Raw genomic sequence first — 26,720 nt, forward strand, 5'->3', positions numbered from 1 at the left:
AGTTCTGGTGGCAGACGGATCTCCTAGACCAGTGGTTCTCAACCTTCCTAATGCCGCGACCCTTTAATACAGTTTCTCATGTTGTGGTGACCCCAACCATAAAATTATTTTCGTTGCTACTTCATAACTGTAATTTTGTTACTGTTATGAATCGTAATGTAAATATCTGATATGTAGGATGTATTTAGGCGACCCCTGTGAAAGGGTCGTTCGACCCCCAAAGGGGTCACGACCCACAGGTTGAGAACTGCTGTACTAGACACTAGAGCAAAGTGAGCCTGGAGCAAGTTACTGTTGTGGTGGGGGTTGGAGGGAAAGCTAAGGTGAGAGACATAAGTAAAATCAGTGTCTAGGAAAAATTAAAGGGAAGATATCCTAAAACTTCCAGGAAATCTCCACCAATAAAGCAAAGGAAAAAAAAAATGCCTCTATTATTCTGTGAGCAACAAACCAAACTGGGTTGGGGGTCTCAGACAATTCGCTCATATGATTGCAAATACAGACAGAAATTCGTGGATTGGAGAGGGCTCCCCTGAGGGCTCCCAGATTGGAGAGGGTGCAGGTCGGGCTGAGGGACCCACCCCCAGTGCACGAATCTTTGTGCACCGGGCCTCTAGTTTCTTATAAAAGAACAAATAAAATGCCTTGGTTTGCGTGTGACAACTAAGCTTTTCAGGTTAAGAAGTTAGTTGATAAGTAGGATAAACTGGGTAAATCTCATATCTTTGTCCATAAACAGAAAAATGGCTAGTGACAATCAGTATGGTAAAAAGAATGCTAGGCCAATTGGTCATTTTATCTCTGAGAATGTTGCCTGAATGGTTCCCAAAAGGCCAACAAAATGTTAGTCATTCCCAATAGAGTTAAGGAAAATAAAATTTAAAAATGGACTGCATTATCTTGGTATGAAACCACAGTACACTTACTCTTAAACTATTGAGTGGATTCTAATTATTATACCTCAAGGAAGAAGAAATTTAAGAGGAGAGTTTCCAGAAAATGGCAATATAAATGATGAAGGCAGTGGTGAGACTGTTGTATGAAGATAAAGAAATTAGACTCTACAATGGAATGATGAAGACTAAGATGGACTATGATTAAATTGTATTGAATTAGGAAAAAACATGAATAATAATCCTGGACAGTTAGAAGTAGTTTGAAAGATGAATATAGTTTGATAGGGATTGAATAATGAGTGGTTTATGAAATTTATTAGCACAGAAGGTGGTTAAGGTTTAAGAACAGACCAGGCATAATTTAAGGATTACAAAACCAGAGACATTTGTGATCCAGTCGTAGTTCATTTCGGTTAACAAACATTTAATGATACTTGTACCTAATGGTTTATGACAGCGGTCACCAACTGGTGGTCCACGGGATCTGAAAGATTGGTGACTGCTGGTTTATGAAACTCCTTGTTCTTTTCATTCATTCAATAAATGTTTATTGAAAACCAAGTGAATGCTTTTTGATCTTCCCAATAACCATTTATTGAGCATCTGCCACACTCAAGGGACTGTGGTAGACTCTGAGGGTGTACACTGAATTAATACAGTTGTAGCTGTATATATGGGGAGTACTGAGGGGTTCTGCAAAGATAAACACAGTTAGGCAAATTCTTTTTTTAAAATATATATTGCTTTCAGAGAGGAAGGGAGAGAGAGAGAGAGAGATAGAATATCAATGATGAGAGAGAATCCTTGATTGGCTGCCTATTGGGGACAACCTGGGCATGTGCCCTTGACCGGAATCAAAACTGGGACCTTTCAGTCCGCAGGCTGACACTCTATCCACTGAGCCAAACTGGCCAGGGCCAGTTATGCAAATTCTAAGTGCCATAGAGAATAATAAACCTAAATGTTTCTCTAAGGTGCTGATATGAATTACTAGTACTTAGGGTTTCTATTTATTTTTATTGATTTTCTTTTTAGAGAGAGGGAGGGAAAGGGGGAGAGAGATAGAAATATCAATGAGAAACATTGATAGGCTGCCCACTGCATACCTCTCACCAGGGACGGAGCCTCAAACCTGGGCTTGTGGAACTAGTGACCACACTATTCAGGCATACTTAGGGTTTTTTAAAAATATATTGAGCTTGGCCAGCGTTGTTCAGTGGTTGAGCGTCGACTTATGAACCAGGGGGTCACGGTTCAATTCCCGGTCAGGGCACATGCTGGCTGGATCCCCAGTGTGGGGAGTGCAGGAGGCAGGTGATCAATGATTCTCATCATTGATGTATCTATCTCTCCCTCTCCTTTCTTCCCTGAAATAAAAATATTAAAAAATATATATATGTGTGTATATATATATATATGAAGACATTCTTTTCATTTGTTTAAAGGCCCTAATCTGCATTGTAATCCACTGGCAGTGTAGTATAACACAATTCCTCCTAGATCAAGCATGTCAAACTCAGAGGCTAACACGGGCCAGATAAACGAGGTTTAAGTTTATGTGTGCTGCCAGAAAAAAAAAACCACCCAAAAGCTTCAATTTTCATATAAATGTAGGTTTGTTTTGATAGAGATGTGCTGAATACAAAGGGCTTAACTAAATAAGTAATTGCCAACATAAATAATAGAACATTTTAATAAAAAATAATATTTTTTGTTGAACAGTAACGTACCAGACACTGAATAACTGCACAAGTTAATAAGCGTAACACAAACCTATTTTTCATGTTCTCCGAAAGCGAAATATTTCCTGTTGCGCACACCAAACATGTCAGTACAAGGCTAATGACATGGCAATCGGCTGCTAAAATGTTTGTTGCTAGTACTAGTGGAGAGAAATGGTGCGCCTGCCCGTAAGGCATATAAGGGAAATAAATGCAACACAATTATAGTAGTCAGTCATTAGCGAAAGTTGTAGTTCGTTATTAATAATTATGTATAACAGGACATTGTAAAAAATTAAGTTACAAAATTTTTGTTAAAATGTTTCTTATATGCCATTATATTGGCTGGGCTGCAAAAATACTCGTTGTGGCCCGCGAGTTTGACATGCTTGTTCTAGATCCTAGAGCGAGATGACCTGTGTTCAAATTTTGGCTCTTTATTTTATTAATTGTGTGACCTCTGGATAGCTATTCAATTTCTTCATCTCTGAAATTAGGATAATAGTAGTACCTACTCCATAGAGGATAATTGGGAGACAGCAAGGAATACATACTAGTACTGGGAATGGTACCTGACACATAGTGCTGAGCAAGTATTAGCTATAATTATAGGTACCATTTCATTTTGACAGTTTAATCAAGAGCTTAATCTAGAGTTTTTATTTATAGTTTAATCAAAGAGTTTTAATTTATAAAGTATGGAACTCAGAACCATTTTTATTAGGAATAGAAAATATCTCATCTTTTTTTAGGTATGGTAGAGAAAAATACATCAATAAAATTGTTACTATGCAATAACCTCAGTCTTTATATAATGAATACAGTAGATATTATTAGAAGTATCTTCCTATTTAATAAGACTATAGCTCAAATAAAAAGGTGGTGTTTTGCAACATAGAACTCTTTAGTTCAGGCTCTAAAATATTTCTGTCCAGGATGTTATTCTGATGTTTTGATAGTTTACCCTTTTAAGAATCATTCTTAGAATATAATTGTAGACCAGGCTTCTAGAGTAGGGTTTGGGAAAGTTTTTCTCTAAAGGGTCAAATACTAGATCTTAGGCTTTGCTGTTTATGTCTTCTCTGTTGCAACTTACTCAACTCTGCCATTGTAGTGTGAAAGCAGCCATAGTCAATTTATAAATGAATGAGTGGGGCTGTATTTCAATAAAACTTTTTGGGCACTGAAATTGTAATTTTATGTAATTTTCATGTGTCAAGAAATAAGATCTCCCCCCAATTATTTAAAAGTGTAAAAACTATTATTTGCCAAGGGTTTACAGAAATGGGCAGTGGGCTGGATTTGACTTCAGACCAAACTGTGCTGCTCCTACTCTAGAGTCTTGGCTCTACAACTCCAAGGCTATATGATCTTGTGGAAGTTATTGTTAAGCCTTAATTCCATTTTTAAATGGGGGATAATAACAGTATCTATTATATGTAGAATTGTGAGAAATGAGATAGTTTATCTGAATTGCCTAGCACCATCTCTGACACATAGTGTTTAGTGAATGCTGTATGTTATTATCATCTAATTGAACGCCCTCATTTTACAATAAGGCTGTTGGGACCCTGAGATGATAGGATAGCTGATATTTCTAAAATCTATATCTATGGCTTGTCAGTAGCATTAAACTCACAGTGCTTGACTTTAGTTTCTCTTTCTACCCAACCACACTAATTTCATAGAGGATTTAATTCTGTTAACATATTGCTTGATAAAACTATTCTATTGGATATCGTAATGGTGGATACATGACATTATGCATTTATCAAAACAAATAGTGCTTTCCAGTGCAAAGAGTAAACTCTAATGTGTACAAATCAAGCAAAAATCATTTAGGAGGTCAGGGATCCCAGAAAGGAGGAATGCAAACTGTGACCAGAGAATCTAATTCTATTACAAATGTCTGAAACAGCCTTACTGGGGAAGGATGGTAGTGTTGACCTAGGTAAATTAGGAAAGGAGTAGAATCTAAGACAAAAGGCACTGCACATAAGCGCTGTCTAATTGATAAAATTGTATCCCATAGAGCTACAGGTTAATTCTGATACTGATATATGATTACTGTCATTGAGTAATTAAGCAAATGGATCGTGGGAGACAGGCTTTTCACTGTTAGAGTGGGAATTTACAGATAAGCAAGAGGAGGAGGATAGAATGGGCCATGTGGTAATGGATTAGAGTTGGAGACATGCACATGAACCCATGTTTAGCTTAATACAGATATACGTGCTTACATTTTGAAATATTCATAGATATGTATGCACAGTGGGTTTAGATACAGTCATATTTCTGTGCTCTTGCCAGCTGGAAAGTTAGAAGAAACCCAGGAACACACTCAGTACCCACTTTTTGGTTTTTAATGCCATTGTCCAATAAAAGGAACTAGAGTTTGTTGGAGAAATGGCTGATTCTAGGACTGGGGCAAGAAATATACAAGATGAGCCTGGAGCATCTTATAGTGCCAGAAAGTAAGGAAGTACTCCCAACCACCACCGCTACAACTACAATCCCACATTGATGAGGATATGTCAGAGGAGCACAGGAGCCAACTGAAAGAGCTCCCAAATGCCAAAACTTGAACAGTTTGAGCAGCAGAATAAACAAAGCAGCACTGGATTATCCGTAATATAAAATCAATATTTAAGAGTTTATATTGACCTAAATAAATGACTGAGTAAATTAATATACTGCTTGGAACACACTGTTAGCATGGTTGTACGTCTTAGGAGCCTCTGGTTTACTGGAAGGCCTTCAGAGAGTATTGGAATAATTAAGGATGTGGGACTTTTGAAGTTCAACTTCTTGGATCCCAGTCCTGGCTCTACCATTTCTGGCTGTGTCACCTTGGGTGGGTTACTTAAGCTCTATCTGTAAAATGGAGGTTATAATAGTGTCTATGTTATAAAAGGATTAAATGAGTTAATGATATATAAAGCACTCATGCATATAAAATATTTGGCATATAGCTCTGAGTTGAATGTGTGTATATAGCCTTCTTACTACAGTAGCATTCAAAGAGTTTGGATTCCCACTTGGAATTCTTTATCATAGATTCTCTGTCCCCAACCCCCCAAGCTTCTTGAATAGAGGGAAAAAAATCTAACTTTAAGTGTTTATTGAGCACCTAGTCTGATGTAAACATATCTGCCTTGTTCAAATTCACTGTGTAGACTGTATAGTGAAGAGAATAATATCACCTCCTCTTCCTCCTCCCTTTCCCTTCCCCTTCCCTTCCTCTCACCTTCCCTCTCTTTCCTTCCCTTTCCCTCCCCTCCCTTTCCCCCTCCCCTCACACTCCTTCTCCTCCTCCTCACCCTCCTCTTTCTCCTCCTTCTTCTCCTTCTCCCTTCAACATTTCATGAAATACTGGTTTGGTGGTGATGAGCTCCTTTAGCTTTTCCTTGTCTGTAAAGCTCTTTATCTGACCTTTAATTCTAAATGATAGCTTTGCTGGATAGAGTAATTGTGGTTGTAGGTTTTTGCTATTCGTCACTTTGAATATTCCCACTCCTTTCTGGCCTGCAAAGCTTCTGTTGGGAAATGAGCTGAGAGTCATATGGGTGCTGCCTTATAGGTAACTAACTGCTTTTCTCTTGCTGCTTGTAAGATTCTCTGTCTTTTGCTCTTGGCATTTTAATTATGATGTGTCTCAGTCCACACTGGGGATATGTCAGTAGCTCCTGTTGGGTGGCCCATGGCAGTGGTTAGCTTTGCATGTGTTTGGGTTCCTCTTTGGGACTCTCTGTGCGTCCTGGACTTGTAAGTCTATTTCTTTCATCAGGTAGGGGAAGTTTTCTGTTATTATTTCTTCAAATAGGTTTTCAATATCTTGCTCTCCCTCTTCTCCTTCTGGCAACCCCATAATGTGAATGTTGGTACCTTTGAAATTGTCCCAGAGGCTCCTTGCACTGTCTTCATATTTTTGGATTTGTTTTTTCTTTTTGCTCTTCTGATTGGGTGTTTTTGCTTCCTCATATTCCAAATTATTGATTTGATTCTCAGAATCTTCTAATCTACGGTTGAATTCCTGTAAATTATACTTTATTTCAGTTAGTGTATGCTTAATTTCTGACAGGTTCTTTTCCATGTCCTTGACATTCTCACTGAGATCCTTGAAAGTCTCACTAAGTCCCTTGAAGCTCTAATTGAGATTCTTGAGCAACCTTATAACCATTGTTTTGAACTCTGTATCCAGTAATTTGCTTGCTTCCATTTCATTTATTTCTCTGGAGATTTCTCCTGTTCTTTCATTTGTGGCATGTTTCTTTGTCTCTACATGTTCCCTGTGTTTGTTTCTATGTATTAAGTAGAGCTGCTGTGTCTCCTGGAATTGTTAGAGTGGCCTTGTGTAGTGGATATCCTGTATGGCCCAGTGGCTCAGCCTCCCCAGTCGCCTGAGCTGGGCCCTCTAGGTGCACCCCTGTGTGGGGCTGTGTGCACAGTCTTGTTGTAGTTGAGCCTTGATTGCTCTTGGCATCACTGGGAGGGGTTGACCTCCAAGCCAATTGGCTGTGAGGACCAGCTGCGACTATAGTGGAAGAGCTGCTGTGCAGGAGACACCCCTGTGGAGCAGGACTTGCTTCAGTGGGGTTTTGGTGCTCACTGAGTCTGCCCCTTGAGTGTATCGCTTGTGAATGTGTAGAGTTGTAATCTGGTATGGTCTGAAGCTGTCCACTGAGTACACTGGCTTGGGGGCCTCCTGGGAGGTGCAAAGCTAACCACTGCCTTGGGCCACCCAGCAGGAGCTACTGAGCAACTTACAGATGGCTGCTGTTTGTATTGTGCTTGCAAGTTCCCAGGGAGGCCAACCTGTGAAGCAAGGCAAGCTGTCCTAATACCAGGTCTTGGGTCTCTTATTGATAGGGATGGGGCATGCTGATGCTAGTTGCTGATTGTTTAAGAAATTTTAGGAAAACCTGAAGCCTGAGCCAGGACAGGCCATTCATATGGAAAAGTTGCTGTAAACAGCTTAGATGGAGTGGGGTCCCAGGGAATCACCAGGATGGAGCAAACAGTGTGAGCCACCCTGATGGAAACTCAGATATGGCTGCCAGTTAGTTCTGTGATGGGAAGTGGGGGAGGTCTCAGCACGGGAACAATGACCCCTGCGAGCACTTCCCTCTGTGAGAAAGCCACCCCTGAGTTCCTGCTCCCATGCCAGACAATCCAATTCCTCCCCATATGTCTCTGGTTCCCCCAGTGCTGCTTCCAGTGCTGGAGCTCAGAGGGATTGAGTCTGAGTAAGTCCATGTGCCAGCCCTTTAAGAGGGACTGCCTGTAACTCCAGCAGCCTCTGTGTCACTCAGCCACAATCCCCACTGGTTTTTACCACAGTAAAAACCAGCTCTGGAACCCTGGGCTAGGAGTCTAGTGTGGAGCTGGGACCCCTTGCTTCTCTCAAAGGAGGCCTCCACAGTGGATATTTCCCTCCCGATTAAAAACACGCCACATGTGGTGTTGAATCAGACCATTTCATGCCTCCGCGCCTACTGTCAGTCTTCATACACTTTCTTCTTTACTTTTCTAGTAGTAGGACTTCCATTCAGCCAGCTTTCAGGGGTTTCTGAATGATAGTTCTGTATTTTAGTTGTAATTTTGATGTCATTGTGGGAGGTGGCGAGTACTGGCGTTTACCTATGCCAACATCCTGGTTCTCAATCTTGCAGCTGTTATTTTTACTTCTGGATCTTTTGATAAACTTTGGGCTTGTTAATTTGCTAGACCAGTGGTCGGCAAACTGCGGCTCGCGAGCCACATGCGGCTCTCTGGCCCCTTGAATGTGGCCATGAAGTTTCAATCGCACTGTACGTGCACGCCCGCACATGGTATTTTGTGGAAGAGCCACACTCAAGGGGCCAAAGAGCCGCATGTGGCTCGTGAGCCACAGTTTGCTGACCGCGGCTCTAACCAATGAGCGACACAGGCCAGGGCCAGCTTGGATTTTGATACTGACTAATGAATCATAGGATGTCCTTTTATTTATTTAATTGTCTTGTTTTCAGTATAAATAAGTCTTTGGTCAAATTTATTCCTACGTATTTTCTTCTTTTTGATGCTAATATTAATGCGTTTTTAAATTTCATTTTCATTGCTAGTGTATAGAAACATAATTGATTTTTGTATATTTATCTTGTACCCTAAAAGATCACTGAACTTGTTTATTTTAATCATTTTTAGTGCATTCTTTAGGATTAACTATCTGTATATAAGATCATGTTATCTATAACTATCATTTTCTTTCTTCCAATCTGGATGACTTTTATTTCTTTTTTCTTTTTCTTTTTTGCCCTGACTAGAACTTTGGTACAATTTTCAATAGAAGTTGTAAGAGTGGATCTTGTCTTGTTTTTGATCTTAAGGGGGATAGCATTCTGTTTTGACCATGATGTTAGCTGTGAATTTTTCATAGATGCTCTAATAGGTTGAGGGAATTCCCTTCTGTTCCTTGTTTATTGAGTGTTTTTATTTTGAAATGGTATTGGATTTTGTCAAATCATTTTTTGAGACTTGAGATAATTAAATGGGTTTTATCTTCTGTTCTGTTTATGTGGTGTAGTATATTGATTGATTTGTAGATGTTATATCAGCCTTGCATTCGTAGTATAAATTCTACTTGGTAATATACTCAGTGTATATTCCTTTTTACATGCTGCAGGATTCAACTGTTAGTATTTTGTTGAGGATTTAAAAAACCTATATTATAAGGGATATTAGTCAATAGTTTTATTGTGATGTCTTTGTCTGGTTTTCGAATGAGAGTAATACCAGAGTCATAGAATGATGTGGCAAGTGTTCTTTTCTCTTTAGTTATTTGGAAGAATTTGTGATTGATTGGTACTAATTCTACTTTAAATGTTTGATAAAATTCACCAGTGGAGCCATTTGGACTTGGTATTTCTTAGTGGGAAGTTGGAAGCTTTAAATTTTGTATTATCATATTCATCTGACTTTTCATTTATTGTTATTTTGGTCATACATACATAGAAGCCTAACCTGCAGTTTCCTCATCAAAAGATGTAAAATATTTGTGCCTGGCCGGTGTAGCTCAGTGGTTGAGCGTTGACCTACGAACTAGGAGGTCATGGTTCAATTCCTGGTCAGGACACAGGCCTCAGGTTGTGGGTTCAATCTCCAGTAGGGAGTTGTAAAGGAGACAGCAATCAATGATGTTTCTCTTCATTGATGTTTCTATCTTTATATCCGTCTCCCTTCCTTTCTCTCTAAAAATCAATAAAAAAAAATTAAAAAAAAATTTTAAAGATGTAAATATTTTGCCCTGAGCAGTTTGGCTCAGTGGCTAGAGCGTCGGCCTGTGGACTGAAGAGTCCCAGGTTCGATTCTGGTCAAGGGCATGTACCTTGGCTGCTGGCACAACCCCAGTAGGGGGTGAGCAGGAGGCAGCTGATTGATGTTTCTAACTCTCTATCCCTCTCCCTTCCTCTCTGTAAAAAATCAATAAAATATATATATATATATTTTTTAAATATATTTTATTGATTTTTATAGAGAGGAAGGGAGAGGGCAGAGAGTTAGAAACATCAATGAGAGAGAAACATCGATCAGCCGCCTCCTGCACACTCCCCACTGGGGATGTGCCCGTAACCAAGGTACATGCCCTTGACCGGAATCGAACCTGGGACCCTTGAGTCCGCAGGGCTGACGCTCTATCCACTGAGCCAAACCGGCCAGGGCTAATAAAATACATTTTTAAAAAAGATGTAAATATTTGTAAATAATGCAATCAGTAGGAGTTACAAATTTCTCATAACATTTAATATGGTGTAACACTCATACGTAATCATTTCTTGAACTCTCATGGCACTTTCTATATCTCTTAAGTGACTTTGTGTGTACTTATTTTTTTTTTAATTGAATTTATTGGGGAGACATTGGTTTGCATAATCATACATGTTTCAAGTGTACAACTCAATAAAGCATCATGTGCACAAACCAAAGGACTTGTATGCTTGTATATAATCATAACCCATGGTCACAGACAGTAGGGGGGTGAGGGCATGTGCTGGGGGTGGATGTGGCCGGAGAGAGGTCAGTGGGGGAAAAAAGAGACATATGTAATACTTTAAACAATAAAGAATTAAAAACAACAACAAAAATCATGTGCACACTGCATTGTGCCCGCATTGGCAAGAAAAATCTTTTTCTGTCCCCATTTCCCTCCCGCTTTGTCCACCTCCATCTACCTACATCCCTCTTTCCCTCTGGTTAATACCACACTGTTGTCTGTGTCTATGCCATGTAGAGTCCCCCGCCCCGTCCCCTCTGACAGCTGCCAGTCTGTTTTGTATATCTATGCCTCTGTTTCTATTTATTTGTTTGTCAGTTTATTTTGTTCATTAGATTCCAAATATAAGTGAGATCATATCATATGGTATTTGTCTTTGGCTTATTTCACTTAGCATTATAATTTCTAGGTCCATCTGTGCTGTTGCAAAAGGTAAGATTTCCTTTTTTTTAATGGCTGAGTAGTATTCCATTATGTAAATGTACCACAGCTTTTTTATCCACTCATCTACTGATGGGCATCTATTGATGGGCATTGGCGCTCTTTCCAGATCTTGGCTATCTATCTATATAAAGCCTAAGTGACTGTTGGACCGTTTGACTGGTGGCTGTGATGCACACTGACCACCAGGGGGCAGACACTCAATGCACAGGCATGGAAACATGGAACAGACTGATGAATCTTGGAAAGGGGGAGAGGGGAGGGCGGGAAGAGATTAACAAAGATCTTATATGTATACTAGAGGCCCGGTGCACGGATTTATGCACTGGTGGGGTCCTTGGATTGGCCTTCGGGGATTGGGCTGAAACCTGCAGTCCGACATCCCCTGAGGGTTCCCAGATTGCAAGAGGGCACAGGCCAGGCTGAGGGACCCCACTGGTGCATGTGCACTGGGCCTCTAGTTGTAAATAACACTGCAGTGAACATAGGGGTGCACATATTCTTTCCAGTTAGTATTTTGGGTTTCTTTGGGTATATTCCCACAAGTCAAACGGCAGTCCCATTTTTAATTTTTTGAGGAAACTACATACCAGTACTTGTTTCCCACAGTGGCTGCTACAGTCTTCATTCCCACCAGCAGTGCATGAGGGTTCCCCTTTATCCACATCCTCGCCAGCACTTGTTTATTTATTAGTGATAGCCATTCTGACAGGTGGGAGGTGATATCTCATTGTGGTTTTAATTTGCATCTCTCTGATGATTAGTCACATTGAGCATTTTTTTTCATATGTCTCTTGGCCATCTGTGTGTTCTCTGGAGAAGTTTCTATTTAGGTCCTTTGCCCATTTTTAAATTGGGTTGTTTGTCTTGATGTTGAGTTGTATAAGTTCTTTATATATTTTGGAAATTAAGCCCTTGTCAGAAGTATAATTGGCAAATATGTTCTGTTCAGTGGGTTTCCTTCTCATTTTGCTGTTGGTTTCTTTTGCTGTGCAAAAGCTTTATAGTTTAGTCCCATTTGTTTATTTTTTCCTTTGTTTCTCTTGCCCATGGAGAAATAAGATATAAATATTTGTAAATAATGCAATCAGTAGGAGTTACAAATTTCTCATATAACATTTACCATGGTGTAACAATCATACATAGTCATCCTTTCCTGAACTTAAAAATATTCCTACAATAAATGCCTGAAATTTTACCGCCTATGTTTTCTAGGATTTTTATGGTCATGTGACTTATATTTAAGTCTTTAACCCATTTTGAGTTTATTCTTGTGTATGGTGTAAGTTGGTGGTCTAGTTTGATTTTTTTGCATGTATCTGTTCAGTTTCCTTAGAACCATTTATTTTTATTTTTTTTTTTAAATATATTTTATTGATTTTTTACAGAGAGGAAGGGAGAGAGATAGAGAGTTAGAAACATCGATGAGAGAGACATCGATCAGCTGCCTCCTGCACATCTCCTACTGGGGATGTGCCTGCAACCCAGGTACATGCCCTTGACCGGAATCAAACCCGGGACCCTTTAGTCCGCAGGCCGACGCTCTATCCACTGAGCCAAACCGGTTCGGCAAGAACCATTTATTAAAGAGACTGTCTTTACTCCATTGTATGTTCTTGCCTCCTTTGTCAAATATTAATTGACCATATAGGTATGGGTTTATTTCTGGGCTCTCTGTTCTGTTCCGTTCATCTATGTGTCTGTTTTTAAAACCATTACCACGCTATTTTGATTACTAGAGCCTTATAGTATAGTTTCATATCAATCAGGTCTCATGATACCTCCAACTTTGTTCTTTTTTCGCAAGATTGCTGTGGCTATTATTTGCCATCTTTTGTGGTTCCATCTAAATTTTAGGATTATTTATCTGGTTCTGTGAAAAATGCTATTGGTATTTTGATAGGGATTGCATTGAATTATAGATTGCTTAGGGTATTATGGACATTTTAATGATGTTGATTTTTCCTATATATGAGCACAGTGTATGTTTCCATTTATTTGTATCCTTTTCAATTTCTTTCTTCAGTGTCTTATAATTTTCTGAGTATAGGTCTTTTATCTCCTTGGTTAAATTCCTACGTTTTTTTGTTGTTGCAATAGTAAATTGGATTGTTTTCTTTCTTTTTTAAAAAAAAAGATCTCTTAATTTCAGAGAGGAAGGGAGAGGAAAAGAGAGATAGAGACATCAATGATGAGCGAGAATCATTGATTGACTCCCTCCTGCACGTCCCCCACTGGGGATCAAGCCAGCAACCCGGGCATGTGCCCTTGACCGGAATCGAACCTGGGACCTAGGTCCGCAGACTGACGTTCTATTCACTGAGCCAAATCAGCTAGGGTTGCATTGTTTTCTTAATATCTTTCTGATAGTTCATTATTGGTGTATAAAAATGCCACTGATGGGAGATCCTGGACCAGCACGTGCTAACTGTGCCTGCTCTGCTATGCCCCCGAAGGTTTTGAAACATGAATCCTTCATTCTTCTTGATTGCCCTTTACTTAGGAATAGCTTCAGCTTCTCCAAAACTTGATGGAAGTTTAGAGGCACGATGGCACTGGTGGAAGGCAACACAGTATATGGCTTGAATGAAGAAGAATGGAGGAGAACAGTGTAGGAGAAGAATATGAAAATGATTGACCTGCACAACCAGGAATACAACCTAGGGAGACAGAGCTTCACCTTGGCAATGAATGCTTTTGGTGACATGACCAGAATTCACGTAGGTCAGTGGTTGGCAAACTGGGGCCCCTTGAGTGTGGCTCTTCCACAAACTACCACGTGTGGGTGCACACGTACAGTGCGATTGAAACTTCGTGGCCACACTCTAGGGGCCAAAGAGCCACATGTGGCTAGCGAGCCGCAGTTTGCCGACCACTGATGTAGGTGATGAATGGCCATCAAAATCAGAAGCACAAGAAAAGGAGAGTGTTCTGGGAACCGTACATTGTTGAAATCCCCCCAACTGTGGGTTGGAGAGAAGAAGGCTATGTAACTCCCATGAAGACCCTGAGTCACTGTGGTTCTTGTTGGGCAGTAAGTGCAACTGTTGCCCTTGAAGAACAGATGTTCCAGAAAACTGGCAGACTTATCTCATTGAGTGAGCAGAACCTTGTGGACTGCTCTCAGGCTCAAGGCAGTGAGGGCTGCAATGGTGGCCTAATGGATAATGCCTTCCAGTATGTTAAGTCCAATGGATGCCTGGACTCAAAGGAGTCCTGTCCATAGCATGCAAAGGTTGGACCCTGCAAATACAGGTCCGAGGATTCTTTTGCCAATGACACTGGCTTTGTGGACATCCCTGAGCAGGAGAGTGCCCTCATGAAGGCAGTGGCAACCGTGGGGCCCATCTCTGTTGCTATAGGTGCAAGCCATCTTAACTTCTGGTTCTATGAAGATGGCATTTATTATGAGCGGCACTATAGCAGCGTAGATCTAGATCATAGCATACTGGTGGTTGGCTATGGCTTTCAAGAAGAAGAATCAAGTAACAATAAATATTGGATTGTCAAAAACAGCTGGGGTGAAGCTTGGGGCAAAAGTGGCTGCATAAAGATGGCCAAAGACCGGAACAACTACTGTGGAATCGCCACCGCGGCCAGCTATCCTACTGTGTGAGATGATGGTGATAAAGAAAGACTTGATTGAGAACAGGATATCCAGAGAAGGAATTTTAATTTTAAAACTGACCACATTTTACTTAATGGGATACAACACTTCAATCTTGAAGATCCAAACTGTGATTTGAATTCTGTGATGTTTACATTGGTAAAATGTTATTTCTTTTATATAAGGATGTATAAATTTTTACCTTTTAAAATAAAAATTTTTATTACTTTTAATCCTTAAAAAAGCCACTGATTTTTGAATATTAATTTGTATCTTGCTACTTGCCAAATTCATTTATTAGAGCTACAGTTTTTTAGTGGACTCTTTAGGGTTTTCTGTGTATAATATGATGTCATCTGCAAATAATGACAGTTTTATTTTCTTCTTTCAAATTTGAGTGCCTTTTATTTCTTCTCATCTGACTGCTATGACTAGTACTTCCAGTGCGATGTTGAATAAGAGTGGTGAAAGTGGACATCCCTGTCTTGTTCCTGATCTTAAGGGAAATGCTTTTAGATTTTGCCCATTGAGTAAGATGTAGGCTTTGGGTTTGTTCTATGTGGTGGTCTTTATTATGTTGAGGTATAATCTCTCTATTACCACTTTGCTAAGAGTTTTTATCAAAATGGTTGCTGGATTTTATCAAATGCTTTTTCTGCATCTAATGATATGATCATATGATTTTTATCCTTCATTTTGTTTATGTGATGTATCACATTTATTGATTTGTAAATATTATACCAATCTTGCATCCCCAGAATAAATTCTATTTGGTCATGGTATATAATCCTTTTAATGTATTGCTAGATCTGGTTTGCTAATATTTTGTTAGGATTTTAGCATCTGTGTTCATCAGGGATATTGGCTATATCGTTTTCTTTCTTTGTAGTATCTTTATCTGGTTTTGGAATTAGGATAATGCTGGCCTCATAAAAGAGCTTGGAAGTCTTCCCTCCTTTTGAATTTTTTGGAATAATTTGAGAAAGTGTTTTTTTAAAGAAAAAAAATATTTTTTATTGATTTCATAGAGGGAGGGGAAGGGGGAGGGAGAGAGAGAAACATCAATGATGAGAGAGAATCCTCGATCCTCTGGTTCCTGCATGCCCCCTACTGGGGATCAAGCCCACAACCCAGGCATGTGCCCTGGCTGGGAATTGAACTGTGACCTCCTGGTTCATAGGTTGATACTCAACCATTGAGCCACACCCGCTGGGCTAGGTGTTAGTTCTCCAAATGTTTGGTAAAAGTCACCTGTGGAACCATCCAGTCCCAGACTTTGTTTACTGGTATTACTGCTTCAATTTCATTAGTTGTAATCAGTCTATTAAGGTTTTCTGACTCTTCCTGTTTCAGTTTTAGAAGATTGTATGTTTCTAGGATTTCATCCATTTTGCCCAGCTTGTCCAATTTGTTGGCGTGTGTGTGTGTGTGTGTGTGTGTGTATTAGTGGCCCGTTGTACAAAAATTTGTGCACTCGGGGGAGGGGGGTCCCTCAGCCCGGCCTGTGCCCTCTCGCAGTCTTGGACCCCTCGGGGATGACCACCTGCTGGCTTAGGCCCGCTCCCTGGGGGGAACGGGCCTAAGCTGGCAGTCAGACATCCCTCTGGCAGCCTGGCAGCCCTCATGGGATGTCCACTTGCCAGCGGGTAGCAGACCTAAGCTGCAGTCGGACATCCTCAGTGCTGCTTAGGAGGCGGGAGAGGCTCCCACCACCACCGCTGTACTGGCAGCCATCAGCCTGGCTTGCGGCTGAGCAGAGCTCCCCCATGTGGGAGCGCACTGACCACCAGGGGGCAGCTCCTGCATTGAGCGTCTGCCCCCTGGTGGTCAGTGTGTGTCATAGTGACCAGTCATTCCCAGTCGTTCTGCTGTTAGGGTCATTTTGCATATTACCCTTTTACTATATAGGATAGAGGCCTGCTGCACGGGTGGGGGCCGGCTGGTTTGCCCTGAAGGGTGTCCCGGATCAGGGTGGGGGTCCCGCTTGGGTGCCTGACCAGCCTGGGTGAGGGGCTGATGGCTGTTTGCAGCTGGTCACATCCCCTTCAGGCTGGGGGGTCCCCACTGGGATGCCTGGCTAGCCTGGATGAGGGGCTGATGGCTGTTTTCAGGCTGGCCACACCCCCTTTAGGGTGGGGGTCCCCACTGGGGTGCCTGACCAGTCTGGGTGAGGGGCTGAGGGCCGTTTTCAGGCTGGCCGGTGACTGAAACTCCCAGCCTCTCCTTTTTTTCTTTCTTATTTTTTAATTCTGGGATTTATTTACCTTCTGTAATTGAAACTTTGTTGCCGTCACTGGAGCTGAGAGCCACTCCTGCTCCCTCCAGCTCTGAGGCCACAGCCTGCTGAAAGCAGGTATCTGGGGTTTGTTTAGCTTCTATAATGGAAACTTTGTTGCCGTCACTGGAGCTAAGAGCCGGCTCCAGCTCCGTGGCCACGGCTGGCTGAAAGCAAGTATCTGGGGTTTGTTTAGCTTCTATAATTGAAACTTTGTTGCTTTCAGAGCTCAGAGCCGGGCCGCGGCAGGCGGGGAACCTTGGCTTCCTCCATTACTGGAGCAAACAAGCTTCCTGCTTGCTTCAGCTGCATGGCTGCCGGGCGCCATCTTGGTTGGGTTAATTTGCATATCGTGCTGATTAGCCAATGGGGGGGCGTAGCGAAGGTACGGTTAATTACCATGTTTGTCTATTATTAGATAGGATACACACACACACGTGTGTGTGTGTGTGTGTGTGTGTGTGTGTGTATATATGTATATATATATATATATTTATATATATATAGACTTCAGAGATGAATGGAGTGGGAGGGAGAGATAGAAACATTAATGATGAGAGAGAATCTGGATTAGCCACTCCATGCACACCCTCCTCCAGGGTTTGGAGCTTGCAACCTGGGCAGTGTGCCCCAACCCAGAATCAAACTTGATGCTCAACCAATGAGTCTCCATGTATTTGAATGTTTTTCAGGGTTTTTTTTTTTTATTGTAATTGATAGCAAGTTTTATAACATTGTGGTCAGAGAAGATGTTTTATGTGATTTCAGTCTTCTTGAATTTATAAACTTATTTGGTGTCCTAACATGTGGTTTATTTTTGTTTGTTTGTTTATCTTTGAGAATGTCCCATGTGCATTTGAGTAGAATGTATATTCTGCTGCTTTGGGATGTAATGTTCCGTAAATATAAATTAAACCCATCTGACCCAGTGTATCATTTAAGGTTACTATTGCCTTGTTCACTTTTTTTTTTTTTGCTGATAAAAAAGGCATATATATATATATATATATATATATATATATATATTTATTTATTTATTTATTTTAATATATTTTTATTGATTTCAGAGAGGAAGGGAAAGGGAGAGATAGAAACATCAATGATGATGCCAATACCGATTTGACTCAGTGGATAGAGCGTCGGCCTGGGGACTTAAAGGTCCCAGGTTTGATTCCGGTCAAGGGCATGTGCCTGGGTGCGGGCACATCCCCAGTGGATGGTGTGCAGGAGGCAACTGATCAATGTTTCTCTCTCATCGATGTTTCTGACTCTCTGTCTCTCTCCCTTCCTCTCTGTAAAAACTCAATAAAATATATTTTTAAAAAAGAAACATCAATGATGAGAATCATCGATCGGCTGCCTTCTGCATGCCCCCTACTGGGGATGGAGCCCGCAACCAAGGCATATGTCCTTGACTGGAATAGAACCCGGGACCCTTTAGTCCTCAGGCCGATGGCTCTATCCACTGAGCCAAACCAGCTAGCGCAAAATGTTTTTTGTTTTTTTTTAATTGTTTTATTGCTTGAAGTATTACAAAGTATTACATATGTCTCCTTTTTTTTCCTGCCCTTAACAATCGCCCGACATCCCCTACCCCCCAGTGTCTTATGTCCATTGGTTATGCTTATATGCATGCATATAAGTCCTTCGGTTGATCTCTTATACCCCCCTCCCCCCCCGCCCCTCAACCCTCCCCGGCTTTCCTGCTATAGTTTGACAGTTTGAGGCAGCTCTGCCTCTGTATCTATTTTTGTTCATAAGTTTATAATGGTCTTTATTATCCATGAGTGAGTGAGATCATGTGGTGTTTTTCCTTCATTGACTGGCTTATTTCATTTAGCATAATGCTCTCTAGTACCATCCATGCCATTGCAAACGGTAAGAGTTCCTTCTTTTTTACAGCAGCATAGTATTCCATCGTGTAGATGTACCACAGTTTTCTAATCCATTCATCTACTGATGGGCACTTAGGCTGTTTCCAGATCTTAGCTATGGTGAATTGTGCTGCTATGAAGATAGGGGTGCATATATCCTTTCTGATTGGTGTTTCTGGTTTCTTGGAATATATTCCTAGAAGTGAGATCACAGGGTCAAATGGGAGTTCCATTTTCAGTTTTTTGAGGAAACTCCATACTGTCTTCCATAATGGCTGCACCAGTCTGCATTCCCACCAGCAGTGCACAAGTGTTCCTTTTTCTCCACATCCTCTCCAGCACTTGTTGTTTCTTGATTTGTTGATGATAGCCATTCTGACAGGTGTGAGATGGTACCTCATTGTTGTTTGGATTTGCATCTCTCGGATGATTAGTGACTTTGAGCATGTTTTCATATGTCTCTTGGCTTTCTGAATGTCCTCTTTTGAAAGGTGTCTATTTAGATCCTTTGCCCATTTTTTGATTGGATTGTTTATCTTCCTTTTGTTAAGTTGTATGAGTTCCCTATAAATTTTGGAGATTAGGCCCTTATCAGATATAACATTGGCAAATATGTTTTCCCACCCAGTGGGCTTTCTTGTTGTTTTGTTGATGGTTTCTTTTGCTGTGCAGAAGCTTTTTATTTTGATGTAGTCCCATTTGTTTATTTTCTCTTTAGTTTCCAATGCCCTAGGAGCTGTATCAGTGAAGAAATTGCTTCGGCATATATCTGAGATTTTGTTGCCTTTGGATTCTTCTAGTATTTTTATGGTTTCCCATCGTACATTTAAGTCCTTTATCCATTTTGAGTTTATTTTTGTGTATGGTGTAAGTTAGTGGTCTAGTTTCATTTTCTTGCATGTATCCATCCAATTTTCCCAACACCATTTGTTGAAGAGACTATCTTGACTCCATTGTATGTTCTTGCCTCTTTTGTCAAATATTAATTGAGCATATTGGTTCGGGCCGATTTCTGGGCTCTCTATTCTATTCCATTGATCTATATGTCTGTTCTTGTGCCAGTACCAGGCAGTTTTGAGAACAGTGGCTTTGTAATACAGCTTGATATCTGGTATTGAGATCCCACCTACTTTGTTCTTTCTCAGGATCACTGCAGCTATTCGGGGCCTTTTTTTATTCCAGATGAATTTTTGGATTGTTCATTCTAGGCCTGTGAAATATGCCGTTGGTATTTTAATGGGAAGTGTGTTGAATTTATAGATTGCTTTGGGTAGTATGGACATTTTAATGATGTTGATTCTACCAATCCATGAACACGGTATGTTCTTCCATCTGTTTATGTCTTCCTCTATCTCTTTTTTCAATGTCCTGTAGTTTTCTGAGTAGAGGTCTTTTACCTCCTTAGTTTATTCCTAGGTAGCTTAATTTTTTTGGTGCGATGGTAAATGGGGTTGTTTTTTTAGTCTCTCTTTCTGTAAGTTCACTATTGGTGTATAGAAATGCCATACATTTCTTGGCGTTAATTTTGTATCCCGCTACATTGCCAAATTCATTTATTAAGTCTAATAGGTTTTTGATGGAGTCTTTAGGGTTTTTTATGTATAATATCATGTCATCTGCAAATAAGGACAGTTTTACTACTTCTTTTCCAATTTGGATGCCTTTTATTTCTTCTTCTTGCCTAATTGCAATGGCTAACACTTCCAGTACTATGTTGAACAGGAGTGGTGAGAGGGGGCATCCCTGTCTTGTTCCTGTTCTTAGGGGAAATAGTGTTTGTTTTTGTCCATTGAGTATGATGTTGGCTGTGGGTTTGTCATATATGGCTTTTATTATGTTGAGGTATGATCCTTCTATTCCCACCTTGCTGAGAGTTTTTATCCAAAATCGGTGTTGGATTTTGTCAAATGCTTTTTCTGCATCATTTGATATGACTATTTGGTTTTTTTCTTTCGATTTGTTTATGTGATGTATCACGTTCATTGATTTTTGGATATTGTACCATCCCTGAATCCCTGGGATAAATCCTACTTGGCCATGGTGTCTGATCTTTCTGATGTACTGCTGGATCTGATATGCTAAGATTTTGTTGAGGATTTTGGCATCTGTGTTCATGAGGGATATTGGCCTGTAATTCTCCTTCATTGTATTGTCTTTATCTGGTTTTGGTATTAGGGTGATGCTGGCTTCATAGAATGAGCTTGGAAGTGTTCCTTCCTCTTGGATTTTTTGTAGTAGTCTGAGGAGGATAGGTTTTAGTTCTTCCTTGAATGTTTGGTAAAACTCCCCTGTGAAGCCGTCTGGTCCTGGGCTTTTGTTTGCTGGAAGATGACTGCTTCAATTTCTTCCATAGTTATTGGCCTGTTGAGATTTTTAGATTCTTCCTGATTGAGTTTTGGAATGTTGTGTTTTTTAGGAATATGTCCATTTTCTCCAGGTTGTCTAATTTGTTGGAGTAGAGTTGTCCATAGTATTGTTTAACAATCATTTGTATTTCTGTGGGGTCTATTGTTATTTCGCCTCTATCATTTCTGATTTTGTTTATTTGGGTCCTCTCTCTTTGCTTCTTGGTGATCCTGGCTAGAGGTTCATCAATCTTGTTTATCTTTTCAAAGAACCAGCTCTTGGTTTCATTGATTTTATGTATTGTTTTTTTGGTCTCTATGTCATTTATTTCTGCTCTAATCTTTATTATCTCCTTCCTTCTGCTCACTCTGGGCTTTTCTTGTTGCTCTCTTTCTAATTCTTTGAGTTGTAGAGTTAGATGATTTACTGTCATTTTTTCTTGTTTTTTTGAGATAGGCCTGTAGAGCTATAAACTTCCCTCTCAGGATTGCTTTTATTGTGTCCCATAGGTTTTGGATTGTTGTGTTTTCATTGTCATTAGTTTCCAGGATGTTTTTAATTTCTTCTTAGGTCTCATTGGTAACCCAATCAATATTTAATAACATGCTATTCAGCTTCCACGTGTTTGAGTATTTTGGGTTGTTTTTATTGTAGTTTATTTCTAATATTATGCCATCATGGTCTGAGAAGGTGCTTGGTATGATTTCAATCTTCTTGAATTTGGGGAGACTTTGTTTGTGACCCAATATGTGGTCTATTTTTGAATATGTCCCATGAGCCCTTGAGAAGAATGTGTATTCCGTGGCTTTGGGGTGAAGTGTTCTGAAGATGTCAATTAAGTCCATCTATTCTAGTGGTCATTTAGGATTGCTGTTTCTTTGCTGATTGTTTGTCTAGAGGATTTATCCAGTAATGTCAGTAGTGTATTAAAGTCCCCTACTACAATTATATTGTTGTCGATCTCTCCTTTGATATCTTCCAGGAGTTTTTTTATGTATTTGGGTGCTCCTGCATTGGGTGCATATATGTTTATCAGGGTTATATCTTGTTGTATTGATCCCTTTAGTATTATGAAGTGGCCTTCCTTATCTCTTGTTATGGCCTTCACTTTGAGTTCTATTTTTTCCGAAGACAAAATAAGTATTGCTACCCCAGCTTATTTTTCATTTCCATTTGCCTGAAGATATTTTTCCATCCCTTCTCTTTCAGTCTGTGTGAATCCCTTCTTTTGAGGTGGGTCATGTAGACAGCAAATGCATTGTTCATGTTTTTTTATCCATTCAGCCACTCGATGTGTTTTGGTTGGAGCATTTAGTCCATTTACGTTTAAAGTTATTATTGAAAGGTACTTGTTTGTAGCCATTTCTTTTTTTGTGTGGCTGTGTTCTTTCTGAGCTTTTTATTTCTTCTTTTTACACCAGTCCCTTTAGCATTTCTTGCATTGCTGGCTTGGTGGTGATAAACTTAGCCTCTTTTTGTTTGTGAAGCTTCTTATTTCCCCTTCAATTTTGAATGATAGCCTTGCTGGATAGAGTATTCTTGGGTTCAGTCCTTTGCTTTGCATCACTTTGTAAATTTCTGTCCATTCTTTTCTGGCCTGATGTGTTACTGTTGAGAAATCATTTGATAATCTAATGGGAGATCCCTTGAATGTAACTTTCCGTCTCTCTCTTGCAGCCTTTAAGATTCTCTCTTTGTCCTGAACATTTGCTATGGTAATTATGATGTGTCTTGGTGTGGGTCTTTTCGGGTTTACCTGGTTTGGGACTGTGTGTGCTTGTGTGATTTTTTTCCCCCCCCCCCACCTCTGAGAAGTTTTCTGATATTATTTCTTCAAAAAGTTTTCTAACCCTTGTTCCTCTTTGTTGTTCTGGCACCCCTATTATTCGTATGTTGTTTCGTTTCATGTTGTCCCAAAGCTCCCTTAGGCTCTCCTCCTGTCTTTTAATATTTTTCTCCAATTGCTGTTCAGTTTGGGTGTGTTTTGTTTCCCTGTCTTCTAATTCGCTAATTCGGTCCTCCGCTTCTCCTAGTCTACTGTTGAAACTTTCCATGGTTTTTTTTTAATTGCAGCTATATTACTCTTCATTTCTTCTTGGTTCTTACATAATTTATTGATTTTTTTTCATCTGTTTCTTCTTGCTTCTTGCATAAGTTGTTGGTTTTTTCCTCCATCCAGTTTATGCCCTCTAGGACCTTTAATCTGAATTCTTTTTCTGTCATGTTGCATGCCTCTGTATCACTTAGCTGCTTTTCTGGCGAGTCCTCCTTTTCTTTCCTTCGGGGGTCTCTTTGTCTACCCATGTTTGATCTTACCGCCATATCTAGATGTTGAGTCGTTCAGTGGCTGCCCCTTGGGTGGCAGTGGCTCCTCGGGCTGCGGTTGCTCCTCGGGCAGTTGTGGTAGCAGCTGCTCCTCAGTTGGTAGCAGCTCCTCTGGTGGGTGCTGTTCACAGTTGTGGTGGCTCCTCTGGCTGGTGGGGGGAGGCTTCACACACAGCTGCTGTTCCTCAGACAGAGGATGTGGTGATCAGGAGGCTGTTGTTCAGTCCACGTTCACCAGGTCTACCACCAGAGCAGGTTCCTGCTCTTCTCAGCCCCGGGAACCATACTGATGGGGTGTGGCAGGTTGGGGTCCCCACTAAGCAGACTCCTTGCTGTGATGCTGTGGGATGACACCCTGTTGATGCAATGAGACAGGGCGTTGAGTCGCCTTGTTCACTTTTTATCTGGAAGATCTAGCTATTGATGTCAGTGGAGTGTTAAAATCCCCTACTATGACTGTATAGCTGTCAATCTCTCCCTCAATGTCTGCCAATATTTTCTTTATATATTAAGGTGCTCCAATGTTTGGTGCATATGTTTACAAGGTTATGTCCTTTTGTTGAACTTATCCTTTTAGTATTACACGGTGACCTTCTTTGTCTCTTGTTATGGCCTTCTTTTGAAGGGAGGGGGAAAGAGAGAGAGAAACATCAATGAGAGAAAAGCATTTGTTGGCTGCTTCTTGCATGCCCCACACTGGGTATTGAACCTGCAACCTGGGCATGTACCCTGACCGGGAATTGAACCCGTGACCTCTTGATTCAGTGCTCAACTACTGAGCCACACTAGCCAGTCACAACTATATTCTTTTTTTTTCTTTTTTAATATATTTTATTGATTTTTTTTACAGAGGAATGGAGAGGGATAGAGAGTTAGAAACATTGATGAGAGAGAAACATCGATCAGCTGCCTCCTGCACACCTCCTAGTGGGAATGTGCCCGCAACTAAGGTACATGCCCTTGACCAGAATCGAACCTGGGACCCTTCAGTCCGCAGGCTGATGCTCTATCCACTGAGCCAAACGGGTCAGGGCCCAACTATATTCTTTTTTTTCTTTTTTTTTATTTTATTGATTTTTTACAGAGAGGAAGGGAGAGAGATAGAGAGTTAGAAACATCGATGAGAGAGAAACATCGACCAGCTGCCTCCTGCACATCCCCCACTGGGGATATGCCCGCAACCCAGGTACATGCCCCCGACCGGAATCGAACCCGGGACCTTTCAGTCCGCAGGCCGACGCTCTATCCACTGAGCCAAACCGGTCTCGGCCCAACTATATTCTTTTTAAAAATTATTTTGGCTATTCTGGTTTGTTTGTGTTTCCATATAAATTTGAAGAATCAGCTGTCAATTTCTGGAAAAAAAAATAAAAAAAGCAGTAGACTGCTTAGATTTTGATAGGGATTTATTGAATCTATATATCCATTATAGTAGAATTTCTAACATTTCCATAAGTAGGAAGATTATATTAGGAAATTTAAAAAACTATAATAAAAAGAAGATAATACAAAATAAAGATACTATAGTTTTGCCATTCCAGTGTGGCTCAGTGATTGAGCATGGACTTACGAACACAGTTCCTTAAGACAGGCACATGCCCGGGTTGCGGGCCCAATTCCCAGTAGGGGGCGTGCAGGAGGCAGCTGATCGATGATTCTCTCTCATCGTTGATGCTTCTATCTCTCCCCTTATCTCTCTGAAATCAATAAAAATATATATATTTTTAAAAATATACTAAGGTTTCTTTGAAAAGCATATACCTTAGTTTGTTGGATAATGAAGTTTATTTTTAAATTTATTATTGTTGAAAGTATTACAGATGTTCCCTTTTTTCCCCCATTGACCCCCTCCATCCTACCCTTGCCCCCTCAGGCCTTCACCACATTGTCTGTGACAATGGTTTATGCATAGATTATGAACTTTTAAAACATTTACCATTATTGAGTACTCATTGTGTATCAGAGGATAATCTAATTGCTCTATATTATCTCATTATTTAATCCTGGCTCAACCTCCTAATTTTTTTTTTCTATATATACTTTTTATTGATTAAGATATTATATATGTGTCCTTATCCCCACGTTACCCCCCCCCCCCCCCGCTCATGCCCTCACCCCCCTGTTGTCCGTGTCCATTGGTTAGGCCTATATGCTTGCATATAAGTCCTTTGGTTGATCTTTCTCCCTTACCCCCACCCTCCCTTACCTTCCCTCCAAGGCCTGACAGTCCAATCAATGCCTCTCCGTCTCTGGATCAGTCCTTGTTCATCAGTTTATGTTGTTCATTATATTCCACAAATGAGTGAGATCATGTGGTGTTTATCCTTCTCTGACTGGCTTATTTCACTTAGCATAATGCTCTCCAGTTGCATCCATGCTGTGGTAAATGGTAAGAGTTCCTTTTTCTTCTTCCTCTTCTTAAAGAATACCTTTCAGCATTTCATATAATGCTGGTTTGGTGGTGATCTCCTTTAGCTTTTTCTTATCTGTGAAGCTCTTTATCTGACCTTCAATTCTGAATGATAGCTTTGCTGGATAAAGTAATCTTGGTTTTAAGTTCTTGCTGTTCGTCATTTTGAATATTTGTTGCCACTCTCTTCTGGCCTGCATGGTTTCTGTTGAGAAATCAGCTGACAGTCGTATGGGTACTCCCTTGTAGGTATCTGACTGTCTTTCTCTTGCTGCTTTTAAGATTCTCTCTTTGTCTTTTGCTCTTGGCATTTTAATTATGATGTGTCTTGGTGTGGTCCTCTTTGGATTCCTTTTGTTTGGGGTTCTCTGCACTTCCTGGACTTGTAAGTCTATTTGTTTCACCAGATAGGGGAAGTTTTCTGTCATTATTTCTTCAAAGAGGTTTTCAATATCTTGCCCTCTCTCTTCTTCTGGTACCCCTGTAATTCTGATGTTGGTACGCTTGAAGTTGTCCCAGAGGCTACTTACACTATCTTCATATTTTTGGATTCTTTTTTCTTTTTTCTTTTTCGGTTGGAAAATTGTTATAATGATTGTTTCTCTAATGAAGATATTCTGACTCTAACATTGTCTTTAACAACTTAAAGTAGCAAAGAGAATGCTCAGGGTATACTATGTTTCTTGTCCTCACTTTTATTCTTTTTGCTCCAGTTTTCGAAATCATTTGTAAATCTTGTACTTCGTGGCATGTTTACAAGGGATGTAAAATACTCTGCCAGTATATCTTTTCTCTT

At 40.4% G+C, this 26,720-nt stretch overlaps 1 protein-coding gene and 1 pseudogene across 2 annotated transcripts in view; both read left to right on the top strand.

Moving 5' to 3' along the window:
* Window positions 1–26,720, top strand: part of INO80 (INO80 complex ATPase subunit) — a 156,631-nt gene that overhangs the window by 5,933 nt on the left and 123,978 nt on the right. The gene's annotated exons all lie outside the window — the stretch shown is intronic.
* LOC308525248 (cathepsin L2-like) lies at window positions 13,554–14,703 on the top strand (annotated as a pseudogene). Its single transcript has 2 exons — window positions 13,554–13,807; window positions 13,972–14,703. The product of its transcript is annotated as a cathepsin L2-like (transcript).

This window comes from Myotis nattereri, assembly GCF_964212035.1.
Source record: "Myotis nattereri genome assembly, chromosome: 1".
Classification (NCBI taxonomy): domain Eukaryota; kingdom Metazoa; phylum Chordata; class Mammalia; order Chiroptera; family Vespertilionidae; genus Myotis; species Myotis nattereri.